Raw genomic sequence first — 18,453 nt, forward strand, 5'->3', positions numbered from 1 at the left:
CAACTACTAATATATAATAACAGAAAAATGCCAAATGTCAATACCACAGTGAAAGTGAAAATACTACAGTAATAGTAAGAAAAATAACTTCTATAATAAAAACAATCATTAAAATAGTCACTAAAAAAAACAGTACTTTCATAATATCAACAAGGGTTTTCACTGAATATATTAAAAGAACTTCATAAATTTTTCATTAAACACCCATAAAAAAGGTCATTTTTCTTTTTAGTATGAAAAAAAAAGTAAGCTCACTTATAAAAGGATTAATGCAACAATTTCTGCATATACAAGGTGTAATTTAAATAAAGCCATGGAGACATAACAGTAGGTCATTAGGCATCATCTAGGATCCTAAAGATAATAACCTTTTCTTTCATGCCTTTTATTATAATTCATACAAAAATAAGGTGGGTGTTATCAAAGTAAAGGTCATCAAGTAGCAAGGAAAAGTAAACCAAGTTCTTTAAATATTCAAAAATGTCTTTCAGCTGTGCACTTTTGGTAGTCACATTTTATTTTCAAATGATGTCTTTATTCTTATAGTGGATCAGCTTATCAGGAAAACGTAGGTGTAAACTTCCATAATGGCATTACAACAGATTTCATGAACAATAGTACCCAGCCTTCTACAAGGTATATAAGCATGCAGCCTTCTGTGTGAACTTGTCTAGCACTATGAATAACAGTCCTATCTCCAGAGCCATAGTGTTTATCCTAACTTAAAAGCTGTATAATCTTTAACTCTGCTGTGCTTCAGTGTCTTCATCTATAAAATAAGGGTAGCATCTACTACTTAGGGTTGTTCTGCAAGTTAGATAATATAAAAGAAAGCATTTACAATAGTATCTGGCAATTAATAAACTCCCAATAAATGCTAGTTCTTTTCATTATCTCACATTTGGATTCGCCAGCTTAATTTTTCAAAACCAGAAAAATATGGAATGACCATAAACTATTGATTTTAAAAATAAATTATAGTGAATTCATTTCAAGTGCATGCACTCATCAAGTTAGAACCCAAAAATAGACTATGTTAGTAATAAACACATTAATCAACAAAACTAAATCATTTCATTGGAGAAAAATTTTAAATAATTGATTTTTGAGAAAGCTACAGAAACAATTTGCAGGCCAATACTGTCACGAGAGTGCACCAAGGAACATGGAAGGCCGATGGACCTTGGGCGTTACTAGGGCTGACACTAAGCATCTTGTCTGTTGAGATAGTGGTGGCTCAAGGCAATTCCCTAACCTGATGATCCTTACACTGTTTGACAAACTTTACCTTTGATATGCCTGTATGCATTGCTAAAGGTATTCAAGTAAATAAATAGACCAGGCCAAAAGTCGGTATGTCTCTTCAAGAAAGAGGCTCCCCTGGCCCCCAATGCCTTCTAAATTCATATTTCTTGTATAGCATTTTCATTTGTGCATCGGCCCCTCCTTCAGATCCTGAACCCCACTGCAAAGGTTGTGGCATCTGTCACCCCTACAGGGACTGGAGGAGAAGATTCGCCTGAGTGAAAAACAAAGTGAAAAATGAAAAGTTGAAATTCACTGGAAAGGTAAGAAGTTCACCACATACAAAGCCCATGCCAGCTTCAGAGTCATGACTGTAAGTGGATGGGGACGTTTTTAATCAGCCAGATTATAATGGGGAAGAAATCAAGTAAAAGGCAAAAACATTATTGTAAATTTTTAGCTTGCATGCTCAAGGATAAAGGAATTAAGGTGTCAAAAGGTACTCTTTTAAATCAGGCTCAAGGAAATGAGTGCCCTTGCCATCTTTAACTACATGGGCTCTTGTTTGAACTCCATTATGCCCTCTTCATATTGGGGATCAAAAGTCTGTAAAACCTAAGGCCCCGGATCCTCCGCTTCTAGTGTGGGAAAGCTCATTAACTAGAGAAAATGGGTCTAACAGTCCGTTTACAAAAGGACTCTTTAATGTTTTATCTGAGAATTACCATATGATGCCTAGGGACAGGCAGATTTTAGCTAAAATGACTTTAGACGCCAGTCAATGCTATGGAGAGCAGAATATGATGAGATCTGTGAACAACAGTCTAAGATCTGGGCCACAATCTGGCTGTAAGTCCCAGGCAATGTAAGACATCTGGAAGATCCATGAAAAGAACTCTGATTTATTAAGTCTTGTCTATGTGTTATGTGCGCTTGTCTATTAATTGTTGTTTTATCTGTTGTTTTATCTTCCCTAAACCAAGGACACTTAAAAGTAAATGTCTTTGTTGTTTGGTTTAATTTGTTTATTGTTAGTCTATTAAGCATGTCTTTAATTTATCTTCATAGAAAAGAAATAGTAGGTGGCCAGGCCATTACTAAATTTCTCCAAAGCAAACAGGATGTGGGGGTGGGGAGAGAGAATATGAATGGTACACATGGCTGGTAAAACAAGTCCTAGAAAGATTCCACTAGACAAAGAGAGGTAAAGTAAAGGTAACTAAAAAAGGCCCCAGCCAATTAATTACTTGGTTTCTTGGTGATCCTGTAAAATGGACACCCACTCTCAGGATTGTTATTACAAGTCTCATTTTCACCATGTTTTTGTTTCCCAGTCCATCATTTGAAATTTGAATAAATAAGCCATTTCTCACAGTTTGGAGACTTCTATGGGACTTCTAATGCCCATGAAGAGAAAAAGGCTAGTTTAAGAGGAAGGTTCCCCACTTTATTTTGGGTGGCCTCTTGGCCTAAGCCCTATATCTTCACAGATGCTGTAGAACAGGCAAAAAATTTAATTCAGCCTCTGTTTCTCTTTAGAAGATGGTGAAAGTGACACAAGGAATATATACAGGCTGTGTTTAGGAAACAAGATTAATGTTTCCATGACAAAGGGCTGTTCTTGAATAATAATGGGCTGCATTCCAAGGTTGCCTCCCAGGTCCCAAGGGCACTCCTGTTTTTATAAAGAAAAAATAAAATAAAATAATACTTTAACATTAAAGTCACTGAAAGCCAGTGAGTTATCTCTGTTACAGAATTTGCCAAGGAAAATGTCTTGGGTAATAATAATTGACTTTAAAATCTCAAAGTTGTTAAGGCAAAATATATATAATTAAAATGAAGGGTATATAATAAATGTTTTTCAGTGGTAATTATATATGCCTAAACATAATCTTCCAAAGTTTTTGATAACTCAAAATCTTTGAAACATTGCTGGATTAAATGATAAACATCTAAATATTCCAACAAGTTTTAAGTTCACCTGGTTTTACCTTTTACTACAGAAAATCTAAGAAATGCTGGCTGTTTACTTTTAATTATCATTGGAAAATTAAGGTTTAAATATTGTATGGTTTTAATAATAGAAGGCATGGACATACATTTTAAAAGAAAAAGGTCTGTGCAAGTTGCTTAAGGTATATACAAGATGATGACAGAAAGAAAGAATATTAGAGTGGAAATACTTAGTGGAAGGTCTAAGGCATGGTTATGCATTTTTGAAGGACAAAGAAAGGTTGAAGGCTAATTTGAAAGTGTGAAATTTGTGAAGGTTGTGTATGTGATGAGAAGGAAAAAAGAAATGTTGAAAGAAAGAAAGTTCTAAAGTTAACTATTTATAAGAATTATAAAAGGGCCATTTTACTCTGAGCAAGAAAGCACGAAGTTTCAGTGTCCAAGCCAGGCAGGACAAGTTTGCTGGATACTTCTTAAGCTACACCAGAATATTCAGCAGCAAAATTTCACAACAGGAGAATACATAATGCCTCAGACCCCTCACCCAGCCTGCTCTTCAGATTGGCTAGGGGGTGGGGCAGCATCTGTACTTCATGGGTCAAATGTACAGGTTTGCTTACTTTGCTTTTTCAATAAAGGTGCCTACTTTAATTACTTAATAAGTTAGCTTTTTACAATATAATCAAGGTCTCATATAAACTCATTTATATGAGAAGCTAATATTTTATAAGCAATTGGTTCTAACAAAGCCCAAAGTAAAATTTGCATACATATGCAAATGAGCATTCATTCAAAAGAATGCTGTTTAGAAGTAAATTTAAGCTTAATAAGGAGAAATTTTAAAATCTCTTCCACTACTATTTACAAAGAAAACTAAAAGTTATTATTCAAACATTAAATCTCACCGTTAATGAGACACCATAAGTAAAAAGAAAGTTACTTTTACTTGAGATGTATGCATTAAAGTATTGGTCAGCATGTTTCTCTCCTACCTGTTTTTTTTGGATACACCCAAGTTGGTTGTTCTGTTTAAAAGAAAGTAAAAAAAAAAAAAAAAAAAAAAGTCTTTAATGTAGCAACTATGGCAAACACACAGGAAAAGCAGACTTTAGCCATGCTTACCAAACCAGAAAAGAAGATCCCTAAATGGGGCTTAAGATTTTGCCAAAAAAAGGAACAGAAAGAAACGCCCTTCAAATATCTAGCAACTGTAATTAAAAATCAATGTATTAAACCTTAAAAGGTAGAAATTCAAAAGAATTGCCTTAAGATCCTGAATGACTTCCTGAAATTATTAGGGGACATTAACTGATTAAGGCCTTATCTAAAAATCTCTATGGAAGAAATGACAAATTTATTCTATATACTTAGGGCAGTGATGGGCAACCTTTTGAGCTTGGTGTCAAACTTCGCCAAAAAACTGAGCATAACTCGGGTAGTGTGTCACTTTGAGAAAAAAACATTATTTCACAAATGTTTCATCCTCAGGAGTAGCAAATGTTTCATCCTCGGCATGCGGCCACCTCAGCGGCCGCGTGTCATCAGAAATGGCTACGCGTGTCAGTGCTAACACACGTGTCATAGGTTAGCCATCACTGACTTAGGGGATCCTAAGGAAGCTTTTATTAAGTGTATGCAAAGACCTACAGAATCATTTTCTAATTTCGTGGCTTGCCTCACTCAAGCAGTAAAATGGCAAATACAGCATGTAACAGCAGTTCGCAAGCATCTAAAAAATATAAATGCCAAGCAGTTTAGGGCCATCTGGTATATCCCATCTTCCCTAAAGCAAGGACACTTAAAAGTAAATAATTTGCATTTTGCCTCCCTAAACAAAGCTTATGTCAATATACTCAAAAAGACTGATAGCAGAAATCCAATTAGTTTCATTTACTGTCCATACCCAAGGACAAATGAAGTTAGAAAATAAACCTTATTTCAGACTGATTTAAATTGGCAAGTTGAAATAAGTGAATATTCAGGGTAACTTAGTTGTCACATACTAAAAACCAAATTACTACAGTTTTTATATTATACCCCTATTATTATACCAAAAAATACTAGATAGGAACCTATTCGTGGGGCAATAACTATTTTTACTGGTGGTTCCTCTAATGGTAAAGCTGCTTATATGCAATGAACTCAGACTGAGTCATACAGACCAGTCACACTTCTGTGCAAAGAATTGAATTAGAAGCTATCAAGGCTGCAGTACAGGATTTCCAAGAGCCTCTCAATGTTATTTCTGATTCTGCCTTTACTGCTGGACTGGTAAACAGAATTAAGACTGCTCAATTAAAATATCTCAGTGACCAAAGTCTATTTATACTATTTAATCAGGTACAGCAAATTGTACAGCAAAGATAATATCCCTTTTATATTACTTATATCAGGGCTCATACCACCCTGCCTGGTCCTTTAACAAAAGAAAATGAATACTTTATTAAACTGGCACATTACCGGAATACCATACAATTCCCAAGGACAGCCAATTATAGAATGCCAACATCAGCAGCTAAAATCCCAACTTGGAAAACAAAAAGGGAGGATAGTCATGCTGGAGAAATCTCCTGTAGGTAGACTACACCAAGCCTTAATTACTTTAAATTTTTTCGCTTGTAATGCTGATGGCAAGATACCTATGGAATTACACTGGTGCAGAATAAATCAAAAGAAAATGGTTTGGTTAGATGGAAAGATCCTAAGTCTGATTTATGGAAGGGTCCTGACCCTTTGTTAACCTTTGGTTGAGAATATGCTTGTGTATTTCCAGAAAACTCCTCCAAGCCCATGTGGATTCCTGCAAGGAACATTAAAATTCAACATGGATCCGAGAGAGGCACTAACCAGACTAATGAGGACCTTGCACCTGGAGTCTCACCCTGTACCTGTGGCTGAAGACAATCGACTACTCTAGCCATAGATAGAAGTCTCCCCAAGCAACATGCTGAAGATGAGGAATGGGAGGAGAATGAGACAGATGAGAAACAGTCTGGAGATGACCTGGGGGATGGTGAAGAAGACAGTCCAGAAAGCTGAGCAAGTTTGTGAGGAAACAAGAACCCCCAACACCTGAGAATGTTTTCCTTGCCATGTTAGTAGTCATCAGCTGTGTGACAGTACAGGTTGCCCAGGACAAAGCCAGAGAAGGTAGGACCTGCATTGTCATTGTCCACCATTTGTCCACCATCCAGAACTTGAATATCATTGCTGTCATGTCATAGGGGACAGTGATTGAGAAGGGGACCCATAAGGAACTGATGGCCCAGAATGGAGCCTACTACAAACTAGTTCCTTAGATGCCTAGCAGCAATTTAAAAAGGACATGAAAGAACTCAATCCTTTTCATTGGATCTCCCTACATTTGACTCAGCATAACCATTATTGTCTGTCTCATGTCTGTCTCATTCTTGTTCTTATATGTCTATTTCTAGTCTGCAGATGAAGAATGAAGAGTCTTAAAAGGACTCAAGCTCTACAGATGGCATACACTTTTCAAGATTTATTAAGAAAACAAAAAGGGGGAGATGTGGGCAGCCACCACTTGCAGATACTGTCACGAGAATGCACCAAGGAATGTGGAAGACTGATGGACCTTGGGCATTAGCAGGACTGACCCTAAACACCTTGTCTGTTGAGATAGTAGTGGCTCAAGGCAATTCCCTAACCTGATGATCCTTTTACTGTTTACCAAACTTTACCTTTAATATGCCTGTATGCATTACTAAAGGTATTCAAGTAAATAAATAGCAGACCAGGCCAGAAGTGGGTGTGTCTCTTCAAGAAAGAGGCTCCACTTGGCCTCCAAAGCCTTCTAAATTAATATTTCTTGTATAGCATTTTCATTTGTGCATTGGCCCCATATTCAGGTCCTGAACCCCGCCGCAAAGGTTGTGGCAACAATTCAATGAAGAAAGGACAGCCTTTCCAACAAACAATAATGCAACAATTAAACATCCATAGCCCGCCCCCCTCCAAAAAAAAAAAAAAACCTTAATTTAAATCTTACATCTTATATAAAACTTAACTCAAAATAGATCATAGAGGAGATGGTGGAGTAGCATGGCAAAGCTTTTGGTACTGAGTCTCTGGGCTGACTTTGGTTCCAGTCTGGCAGCAGCAGTGATTGCTGAGCAAAGAGTTCCCAGGGTAGTTGGCCAAGATGCCGAATATCAAAATCTTCAGGAGCAGCTCCCTCCAGGCCTTGTTCCAGAAAATTGCTGACTGCCTGGGCCTGGAGATAGGCAAGGTGGTGGTTAAGAAATTCAGGAACCAGGAGACCTGTGTTGAAATTAACGAAAGTGTCCATGGAGAGGATGTCTAGGTCGTTCAGAGTGGCTGCAGTGAATTTAATGACAATCTAATGGAGCTTTGGATCATGATAAATGCCTATAAGATTGCTTCAGCCAGCTGAGTTATTGCAGTCAAACCATGCTTCCCTTATGCCTGGCAGGATAAGAAGGGTAAGAGCTGGGTTCCACTCTCAGCCAAGCTTGTTACAAATATGCCACCCATAGTAGGTTCAGAGCATATCATTACCATGGGCCTTCATGCTTCTCAAATTCAGGGCTTTCTGATATTCCTATGGACAATTTGTATGCAGAACCAGTTGTCCTGAAGTGGATAAGGGAGAATATATTTGAGTAGAGGAACTGCATTATTGTCTCACCTGATGCTGGAGGAGCTAAGAGAGTTACCTACATTGCAGACCTGTTGAATGTTGACTTTGCCTTGATTCACAAAGAATGGAAGAAGGCCAATGAAGTGGACCACATGGTGCTGGTAGGAGACGTGAAGATCAGGTGACGATTCTAGTGATGACAAAGCTGACACCTGTGGCACATTCTGCCACAAAACTGACACACTTCTTTCAACTGGAGCCACCAGAGTTTATGCTATCTTGACTCATGGAATGTTTTCTAGCCTGGCCATTTCTCGCATTAACAATGCATCCTTTGAAGCAGTAGTGGTCACCAAAACCATACCTCAGGAGGATAAATAAGATGAAGCATTGCTCCAAAATACAGGTGATCAACATCTCCATGACCCTTGCAGAAGCCATCAGGAGAATTCACAATGGGGAATCTGTTTCCTACCTGTTCAGCCATGCCCCTTTATAAGAAAACTAGTAGCCCTGTGCACGAATCCATGCACGAGTAGCTCGCTGCCGCTTGCCTCAGCTGCCCACCACCTCTGGTAGTTCTCCACTGCTCGTAGCTCACTGCCCTTCCCTCCTGTAGCTCTCCGCCCACTGCCCCACCCTTCTGTAGCTCTCCACCACTTTTAGGTTGGTCATGATGTTATGGCATATCAGACAATTAGCATATTTCTCTCTTATTATATAGGATAACTTCTGAGGATTTAAAAAAACAAAGTGAACCCCTTCCTTTGTTTAAAAAAAAAATTGATCACAGAGCCGGGCTGGTGTGGTTCAGTGGTTGAGTGTTGACCCAGGTACCAAGAGATCGTGGTTAGATTCCTGGTCAGGGCACATGCCCAGGATCCCCAGAAAGGGGCATGCAGAAGGCAGCCAATCAGTGATTCTCTCTCATCATTGATATTTCTATTTCTCTAGCCCTCTCCCTTCCTCTCTCTCTAAAAATCAATTAAAACATATTTTTTTAAAAAATAGATTATAGACTTAAATATAAAACCTGAAACTCTAAAACTTTTTGGAAAAAGACATGCACAAGAGAAATTCTTTGGAATCTAGAAGTAGGTGGAGTTCTTAGAATTGGTAGCAAAAGCACAATCCATAAAAAGAAAACTAATAAATTGGACCTCATCAAAATTTAAAATTTTACTCTGTGAAAGTTCACATGGAAAGGATATGCAGATGGCAAATAAGCACATGAAAAGATGTTCAACATCTTTAGCCATTAGGGAAATGAAAATTAAAGCTGCAATGTCATTTCACTACACACCTATCAGAATGGCTAAAGTAAAAAGTGACAACACCAAAGGCCGGCAAGGCTATGTTCTGAAACTGAACCACTGGTATGTAGCGGGTAGGATAGTGAAATGATGCAGCCCTTCTGGAAAACAATTTGGCAGTTTCTTATAAAACTAAACACTCACCACAATACAGCCCAACAACTGTGTTCCTGGGCCTTTACCCAAGGAAGAGAAAATTTATATTCACACAAAGAGCTGTGCCTGGATGTACCCAGGAGATTTATTTATTCAAAATAGCTAAACACTGGCATCAGTCCAGATGTCCTTCAAAGGGTGAATGATTAAACAAATTGTGGTACATCCATCTCATGAGATAATACCAGCAATAAAAAAAACAAATTATTGCATAAGAAAATGCAACAACCTGAATGAATCTCCAGAAAATGATACTGTGTAAAAAATGCCAATTCCAAAATCCAACTATGATATATATGATCCCAACTATAGAACATTCTGTAATAGGCAGAACTGTGGAGACGGTAAATAAATCAATGGTTATAGGAGTTAGAGGGGAGGAGGGATAAATAGGCAGAGTAAGAGGATTGTTAGGATAGTGAAACTATTTTGTGTGGTACTATAATGACAGGTATATGTCATTATACATTTGTCTAAACTTATAGAATATACAACACCAAAAGTGAACTGTATATAAAAATATAAACTATGAACTTATATATAAACTTTAGGTGAAATGCTGTGTCAATGTAGGTTCATCACTTATACTATACTAGAGGCCCGATGCATGAAGATTCGTGCAAGAATGGGCCTTCCTTCCCCTGGCTGCCAGCACCACCTTCACTCTGGCCCAGAGCTGCCTTTCCACCTTCCCATGCTGCCCAGAGGCCCAGGGATGCTGGGGCAGTGCAGAATGCCTGCGTCCCGCCCCACCTCTGGCTGCTCAGCGCCTGTGTATGCAAATTAACCCACCATCTTTGTTGGGTTGATTTAAACATTCACTCCTGATTGGCTGGTCGGCATCGTGAAGGTACAGTCAATTTGCATCGTTCTCTTTTATTAGTGTAGATGTGCCACTCTGATGGAGGATGTTGGTAATGGAGAAGGCTATGTGTTGGGACAGGGAGTATATGGGAACTCCCTGTACTTTCTGCTCCACTTGCTGTGAACCTAAAACTGCTCTAAAAATAAAGTTTGTGTTTTTAAAAATTTAACTAGTGTATGATTCTATTTATATAACATTATTTAAATGGCAAAATATAGAAATGAGGAACAGATTAGTGATTGTTTAAGGATGATATAGGGGCAGGAGGGAGGTAGGTTGGCTATCAAGTGGCAACATATCGGATCCTTGTGTTGAAACTGTTCAGTACCTTAACTATGGTGGTGGGCACATAAACCTACAAGATGATAAAACTATAGGACTTAATATATCCAAAACCACATGTACTTACAATACACACACGTGCAAGTAAAACTAGGGAATCTGAATAAGATTGTTGAATTGTATCCGTGTCAATCAATAACTTGGTTATTGTACACCATTGGGCAAGGTGTACAAGAGATAACTCTGTACTATTTATTAAAACTGCTTGTGAATTCTCTCAATTTAAAAAAATGAACTACCTTAAATTATCCAGCAAGTTGTAATGATGCCATAGACACTTGCCATAGCCTTCTTAATTTTGCTGCTTGCAGTCGATGTTGACTCTGCAGCTAAGGTCATCAGCAAATGAACATGACATGCTTCTACTGTTTGAGAAGAGAAAGCTATCCTAGCCTTAGAAATGGCCTGCTGTCCCAGCACCGGGGGCTTGTCTCACCTTGCCTGCGAGCTTGTGCAGCTCTACCTTCCAGAGGCCAAAGGAACCAAAGTGAGGCCCTGCCAGCTTTGGATGACTCACAAGCTTTCCTGAGGTCACCGAAACATCTGTGAAAAAGATATTCTAAACTGGGCTGACACAGCAATTTTTGTTCCATTTCATCTGGCTCCTTTTCTTTCTGTGACAAATACCACATAAAAGACCATTAAGTGGCATGAAGGAAAAGATTGTCTGCCATGGAAAACTATATTATAAAGATGCAGCCAGCCACCAACAAAAATATTATAGCATAAGGCAGGAGTTAAGGAGAATCAGAAAGAGATATAAAGAGAATGTCTTTCTCTTTAGCAACCGAAGGGGTGCATTTCCGGCATTCTCTCTGAAATAACTAGAGAATCAAGCTGAATGCCTGTAAGGTAGTCACTGCTTACGTTGAATTTCCAAGTATGGAGCAAGGGGGGAAATAGAATGGGAGACTGACCTACTCTTTGCTTTTAATATTTTTTTGCCTATTTCTCCTCTTCTACTTTTCCTCCCCTCCCTTTATTGATTTTGTTTCTGTTTTGCTTTGTTCTAAGAGTCCTCATTCAATCTGATCTCCCAGCTTTTACCTGAGTGGCTCATTTCTGGCAGACTCGGAGAAATGGGTGGAGGAGAGAAACAAAGAAATCCATATGCACTCAGGACTGAGAAGCAAGCCCCTTGGGAATGAATATGCCCAAAGAATATAAATGACTTGGCTCAATAACAAAACCTTAGTCACCAACAAAGAAAAAAAACGAAGTGTTTATAATAAGTCATCTGCCCTGACCCACTGACTCAATCCTAGTTAGGTTAGAATTTATATATATTCTTTTCATTAAAACTTCTAAGGCACCTAAACAAAGCAGCACAGGTTTGATATCCACATGACAAAAAGAAAAACCAAAAACCTAACATGAGGAAGAGACGCCCTCCCATCTCTGCAGGGGGAAGTTGAGTGTGGCTGAGGGCCCTACATATCACAGGAGGTCTCACAGAGCACATGACACCCAAGGGCAGCATTGGCATTTGGGATGATGGTGCTCAGTGGCTGTGCCTCGCAGGAAGCTATGGACACCAGAAGCATCCAGCAGAATGCCTCTATGTAACTAGCAATCGTTAAAAACACCTATGTATGAAATCACAGGAGACACCCCTGAAGATGCTTAGAAATTGTATAGAAGAGATATGAGGAGTGATGGAAATAATGAAATAATAGGTAGTATAAAATCCAGAAAAAAACATAATTTACTGTAATTAATATAAACACATTTTTTACCTTTAGGCTGATATAGCTCAGGAAAATACAAGTTTCAAGTGCACGCAGTTTACTTTCATTTAACAAAAAAAGTACTGAATTGGACTGAATTGAACTCTGCTCTCCTCCCAAATCTGCCTGAGTAGCCCCTATGAATGTCTTTGTATTCATTATGTAGTTAGTAAACATAGCTTTCTCCACTGACAGGTTTTAATGTCAACATATAAATGTGCTTGTAAATAAAAACTTCAAAATATAATTTCATATGTACAAAAATTGTTGACTGGCAGCAATGAAGTAAATGCAGCATATCACATACTAGCAACTGTCCAAGAGATGTGATATTTGACCTCTGAGCAAACTGCCTATAAGATATACTCCAAGATAGAAAATAAAAGTTCTCCCAAAGAGAACATCCAGGTCATACTTGCAACACTCACTGTTTTGTTCTATAACTTTACCTAAGTATCTAACAAATTCCTTCTTCCTAAGTGAAAAATTCCAGGGCCACCTATGGCCATTATTTGCCACATCTGAACTGCACTCTTTAATAACAATCTTTAAACCTCAGTCCCTTCTTCGTTCTATTTCAGGCCCTCTTGCTTTTGAACTGTTATATCCTTGAAGAGTTTCCTTACGTAAACCTTTTCTATACTCCAAACTTTATCTGCATTAGTCATGTTCACCTTTCATTTCCTTCTCAAGAATGAGCACCAACACCATTTTTTTTTAGTCTCTGCAAGGAGCTATGACCTAAAGATCTTTTCTCCTCAGGGCTGTCTTTATTGATGCTTGTTACCATTCCTGTCATATGAGGTGAAGGATAATGCACAAAGCTCCAAGTGGGATGGCTTCCCAGACCTTTGAAATGCTTTTATATGCTATGTGCCTGACTTCCATTTGCTTTCCTCGTTGTTAAGATGCTACTGCTTTCTATTTGTTTCATCTAGCCTACAAATCTTGTTACTAATATCCCCTTAAGAATTATTTCAATACGTATTTCTTTGCAAGCTTTGGCCCAATTCTTTTCTCCATTTTTCTAAAATTGTTTTTCTATGTGGTTTCTAATGTCATATGACAAATGCAATGACAAACACATTTTCTTAGTATGAAAATCAATAAGGTAATTAGGTTATTCTGATTCAATCAATTTACATGAATGTTTTATCTTTCCAGAATGCCACTTAATGGTCTCTTACATGGTATTTGTCACAGAAAGAGAAGGAGCCAGATGAAATGGAAAGCGTGGAATGGAGCTATCCCTGCTACTGGAAGAGGAACCCAAGAAACTATATTACTGATTGTGGACTAGGAGAGTCAGCGCTGTATGAAGAGCATATTGTGCAGATTTTTCTGAAAGTATTTACATGACGTGAAAGTGTTCACAAAAATACAAAACTTGCAAGCGAACAATAACCTAAAAGCTCAGAGCACCTATATTTTATTATCAGCCTTGATTTTTGATACTTTGGTTCTGCTTTATTTTCCAATTTGGAGCATTCGATAGTGGGGGGGAAAAAATGCTCAAGCACAAATTGTTCAAAGTCCTATACAATTTGATTATACAACTGGAATGAGAAGTCATGGTGGCCACGTTCACCCTGCAGATAAGCTTTTGCCTTTTTACTTGACAACACTGCAATTTTGCTTTCCCTGTTTCACGCTCCAAGAAAACAGACAACTAGTGAACTCTGTGACATGTCATCTTCTTTTTCCTTCTTCACCAGTTTCCCGAAAACAAACATACTCAAAAGTATACATCATATCAACATCTTAGTTGCAGTGTCCAAAGCAGAGAAGAAAGAAATCCTGGGTCCTGTCCCAGAAACACAGAAAGAGGTCACTAGAACAGGTACAATAGGAACAAGTCAGCAAACGGTCAAAACAATTCCTCTTCCAGCTTGCTTGTGTTTACACATGTTTACCTTTTTCTCTTACACTTCCCACCCCCAACTGTACAACCGAGAAATACCTCTGTTCAATTAAACCACTTCTGCCATTCTGATAAACTTCCTGCTAGACTCTATAAGTGAGAATTACAGGAGGGCTTGTCTTATTTATATTTTTAACCTCAGCATGAAGCAAAATACTCCCCACATAACTGATACTCAAAAGTGTTAAATGAATAAAATATAATGCTATAGTCTACTTCTAAATTGTGCTTACATTTGACATTTCACTGCCAAGTTATTGTGAATTATGCCAAATATAGGTAGTGAGATAACTTCATGTAATTTCTTATTTCCCCCTCCAAGTTTATGATCGTGTTCTATCACTAAGACTTTACCACCTATCAGAGACAATAAACTCCCGAGAAACATGAGCTAAATTATGCATAGTATTGTGGTTAAAAGTACTGACTCTGGAGACAGGCTGTCTGGATTCAAATCCCTCCTCCACCACTTACCAGCTGTTGACATTAGGCAACCTAATTAATTATTCCAAGTTTGGTTAATCCATCTGTTATAACACTACCTACTTCATCAAGTTGTATGAGTATTACATGAACTAATACTTATAAACCGTCTAAAATGGTATCTGGCACATGGTCAGGATAATATAAATGTTTGTTTTTGAAAAGTTGTCTTTTGAGATACTATCATCAATCAACCAAGATAAATTTACTGAGTATTTGTTATAAAAAAAAAAAAGTCATGGTAGGCTGCTAACCATCTCTATGAAAATATTTCATTCTAGATGCAATATTTTAATAGGTTCTGCAATATTGGCAGAACCTATCAAGATCTAAGAATAATTGACTGTGTGATGTTGGGAATAACTCATAAAACTAAACTCCTCTTTCCCATCCTCCTCCCCATGTTCATCTCTCAAAAATTTTAGAGTAATATTTTCCTTTAAAATCTAGACATTTTCTTGAAAGCAGGTAGTTTCTCCGTGCCAAATAGAGTAGGCTTTGTCCCCTGGCGATATAGAGAATAGAATATTCTGAAAAACATCCAGAAAAAACACCAATGGGAGATGATTTCTAATAAAGATTCTTTTAAATGCATATCTAAGAATCCAAGAAATAAAGGAAATCCTCAGATGCCACAAAATGAAGCATTAGGAATGCAGTGTGATAAATTGGTACTCAAATGACTCCCACCTTGAGGGCATGTGCTGACCCCTAGAACCTAGAATGTTATATCTCAAGGCTACATTGGATGGATTAGAAAGAAATCTGCCACAGGATGGTACCAATTATTACAAACTAGAGTAAACATGACTGTTAGTAATGCTGAGGAGATATATAAATAGACCAAGAGAACAGAAAAGAGTGCCCAGAAATTAACACAAACACATATAAATGTGTGATACATGACAGAGATGTTACTACACATGGAGGGAAAGATTATCACAAATTGAGGGAAATGCGATATATGACAGAAGTGTTATTATAAACTGGGGGGAGGGGAAAGAGGTTTATTACAAATCCTACATAAAAAGCCTAATATGCTAAGTGTCCAGTCCTCTGGTCAGCCATTCAATCAATCAAAGCGTAATATGCTAATGATATGCTAAGGCGGCTCAACTGCTTGCTATGACATGCACTGAGCACCAGGGGGCAGATACTCCAACTAGTAGGTTAGCTTGCTGCTGGGGTCCAGTGATCAGGACTGAGCAAGACTGGCTGGCCCATGCACCAGAGGGGTCCCTTGGCCTGGCCTGCACCCTCTTGCAATCCAGAACCCCTTGGGGGATGTCGGAGAGCTGGTTTCAGCCAGATCCCGCAGGCCAGGCTGAGGGACTCCACCGGTACACGAATTTGTGCACTGGGCCTCTAGTTATAAATAAATGATCTAGGGCATTAATTTTCAACCTGTGTGCTGCTTTGCCACAAGAATTGTTTTTTGATATTTTTTTTAGTTATTGATTTTTAGAAAGAGAAACACTGATTTGTTGGCATTCATCAGCTGATTTTTATACGTGCCCTAACTGGGGATCAAACCTGCAAACCTGGCATATCAGGATGACACTCTGAGCCACTGGGCCTGGGCCTGCAAGAATTTTTATTTATTTTTTTTAAAAATCCTCACCAGTTTCCATTGATTTTTAGAGTGAAAGACAGAAGTATCGATGTGTTTCTCTCACATGGATTGGTTGCCCCCTCCACGGGCCCTGACCAGGAGCCTGCAATCAAGGTACATGACTTGGACCAGAATCGAACCCAAGATCCTTTGGTCCACAGGCCGAGGCTCTATCCATTGAGTCAAACCCACTAGGACTAAGAAACAGGGCCACCATCTAGCAGGGAGCTGAAGTCCGAACCCCAGGCTGCAGTCGGAACCCCAGGCTGCAGTCCAGAGTGCGTCAGAACCCGAGGCCTGTGCAGTCCGGCCCACCGGAGCCCTCTGCCGCCACCTCTTCACGCCTGGTCCCCCAACCCCCAGACCCCACCCAGCTCCCCGCGGGGTCACACACGCAGCTGCCTGGGGCAATGAATGGAGGATAAACGGTGCCCAAGGCAGACAGCGTGCCTTCCTGCTCGTGCTCACCGCCCCCGAGCCGCTGCCACCAGAAGGGACTGGCATTCGCGACCTTCCCCTGGGGAGGAAGCTGTGGATCCCAGGCCGGGCGGCCCGCGGGGGCGGCCCCACGCATTTCCACTCAGTGAGTGCGGTGCGGCCTGTTCCTTCGGCCTCCTTCATGTTCCCAGGGAAGGGTCGGGCCGGCGGCACCACTGTGAAGGCTGCTGCAGGGTCTCCCCACGTGGGGAGCGTTCCTGGGCCGTGACACAGACCTGCCTGCGGTCCGCAGCCCCTCGCCACCCTCCCCACCGACCAGGAGCTGCGCTGCGTCCTGGCCCAAGAGTGGGACCAGCCACCACGGAGTTTCGCTCGGCGGGACCAGTACACGTTGTGGGTTCGCTCCTGGTGTGTGGTCACCGGCAGGAACAGCTGCTTAGAAGGCCCCTGGGAGGAGCCTTCGCTGGGTCCTCGGAGGCATCCTGCCCCAGCCCCACCTGTGCCTCGGCCACGTCTGAAAGGAACAACCAGCTCTGCGCCCAGCTCCGGTGCTTCCACTTCCCCGCCCTCCGCACGGAGGCCCGCGAGGCTGCCATGCGGAGAATGGCTATGAGGAGTCTTCATTTCTGTGTAAAAGTCAAACGTGTGCTGACAGCAAGGACAACGTGGGGGGTGGAGAGTTTTACTTCACCGCAAAGGAGAGGACCCGTGACTGAGCTCCATCTGCCATGAAGAGGAGCAGAGATGGCATGGCCAGGGCTGCCAGCAGTACCGCAAGGACACCCCGGAGTGCTGCAAGTTCCTGTGCCTGGGCCCAGATGGGAATGGCCTGTTCGACGCCATGGCCAGAGGGATGAGTCTCATTGTTAGCTGCATCTCCTCCTTTCTCATCCTGTCCCTGCTGCTTTTCAGGGTCCACCGAGAGCACATTGAGTCTCTGATTGGAGCAAACCTGCACCACTTTAACCTTGACCAGAGGATCCCCGGCTTTGATTATGGCCCAGACGCAGCTGCTGCACCTTTCTGATGATGGAGAAGGCAGGACTTTCCACTTCCGTAACCCTCCGCCTCCATACATTTCGTACAAGTTCCCAGACATTGACCAGCCTGATGACCCACCACCACCCTATGAGGCCTCCATCAACCCTGTTAGCGTGTTCTATGACCCTGATTTCAAGGGAGGGAAAGATATTTTAAAATACAAAAATTACTACCCAGAAAGAAAAAAATGATAAATTGAATTACATTGATATTAAAAATTCTTCATCCAAAGGCATCTTAGAAAGAGAAGGAAATGAGCAACAAAGTGGAAAAAGACATCTGCAACAAATATAATTGGCAAAGGACTAGCATAGAGAAGATTTTTTAAAAACTATGACTAATTTATGTGAAAGAAATGAACATCCTAGTAGAAAAAAAGGCCTAAATATAAGAAAAACAATCTTTAGAAAAGAAGGATCTTAGTGGACACTAAATACATAAAAAGATGATCACCCTCACTAGTAATCAGCTAAATACAAATTAAAACAGATTGAAATACCATTGCACACCTCCCAGATTGCCAAACATAACAGAAGCCAAATAGCAAGTGTAGGTGAGAATGCAAAGAAAAGAAAATTCACATACGGCTACTAATCCTACCTAATAATAGACAAATATGCAAATTGACCGTACCTTCGCTATGCCCGCGATTGGCCAGGAGGTGCGGGGGGGCGGGACTCGGGGTGGCCAGGGTGGCCGATTGGGCCGGTGGGATGCTGAGCTCGCCTCGCCA

At 40.1% G+C, this 18,453-nt stretch overlaps 2 pseudogenes; both read left to right on the forward strand.

The window, feature by feature from the left end:
- Positions 1–7,363: 7,363 nt before the first annotated feature.
- LOC103287878 (ribose-phosphate pyrophosphokinase 1-like) lies at positions 7,364–8,321 on the forward strand (annotated as a pseudogene).
- Positions 8,322–9,133: 812 nt separating this feature from the next.
- On the forward strand, positions 9,134–17,851 carry LOC103287988 (integral membrane protein DGCR2/IDD-like; annotated as a pseudogene).
- Positions 17,852–18,453: the final 602 nt, after the last annotated feature.

This window comes from Eptesicus fuscus, chromosome 2 (assembly GCF_027574615.1).
Source record: "Eptesicus fuscus isolate TK198812 chromosome 2, DD_ASM_mEF_20220401, whole genome shotgun sequence".
In the NCBI taxonomy this organism is placed as follows: domain Eukaryota; kingdom Metazoa; phylum Chordata; class Mammalia; order Chiroptera; family Vespertilionidae; genus Eptesicus; species Eptesicus fuscus.